Genomic DNA, 976 nt, shown 5'->3' on the forward strand with positions numbered 1-976 from the left:
TGCACTATTCTGTCTTGGAAAATTCATGTCGCGTATTGTTCAATTTAGGATACTCGGTTCATTCATTGTCTTAATCTTTTCCATTTTTTGAAAACATTCAAAATCTTCTCTGGTAGCAATTTTGGATCATGTGATATAACATCATTAGACATTGTTACTGTTAGAATAACAACACTTTCTACTTCTTTCCATCTATGACCTTTTGGCTCTCATGAATAGTTAAAAAAAAGAACATTCAGGCCTACATATCTCTTCCAAATCCTGATAGTAATTATGTTGGATAGGTACTAAATGTGACTGATGGATAAATTCATATTTCCATTTTTAATTTCACACAACCTCCATATTGTTTTCTGTAATGGTTACTTTATCCATCATTTCATCCATCATTGTATAAGGGCCAACAATAGCTATCTTTCTGGGGATAAAGTAATAGTTCTTCATGATTGTAATGTGAATTTTCATGATGATTAGTAATATGGCATATACATTTAGTGGCCACTTGTATCTCCTCTTTGGAGACATGTTTGTTTAAATCACCAATCTTTGTTTGGATTCTTTTATATTAATCATTGAATAGGTTATATGAATCAAAGTCCAGTAATACATTATTTTTCATTACTTAGTTCAAAATTACATGCAACACATATTTATGTAACATACACAAAATGTCACAAGAAATTTTCTTAAATAATTTTTAAAATCATGCAAGATTCCACTTAGAAAGTCCTTCCTGCATGTTACTACTTATATGTGGTTATATCTGCCTTTTACAAGTTTGTGTTAAATTGAAGAAAATTTGGAACAGAGCTTCATTTATCAATTATGTTTAGTTACAGTATATTTTAAAAATTCTTATTTCAAGCCTGTGAAATGCAAGCTAGTGACTGTCATTTAGAGAATACACCAAATGAAATAGGGAATAGAGGTAAACACAAATGTCGCACTTATTCTCCATGAGAACTTTCTTTCACAT

The sequence above is a fragment of the Octodon degus genome, unplaced genomic scaffold (genome assembly GCF_000260255.1).
Source record: "Octodon degus isolate 3935 unplaced genomic scaffold, OctDeg1.0 scaffold00162, whole genome shotgun sequence".
NCBI classification, from domain to species: domain Eukaryota; kingdom Metazoa; phylum Chordata; class Mammalia; order Rodentia; family Octodontidae; genus Octodon; species Octodon degus.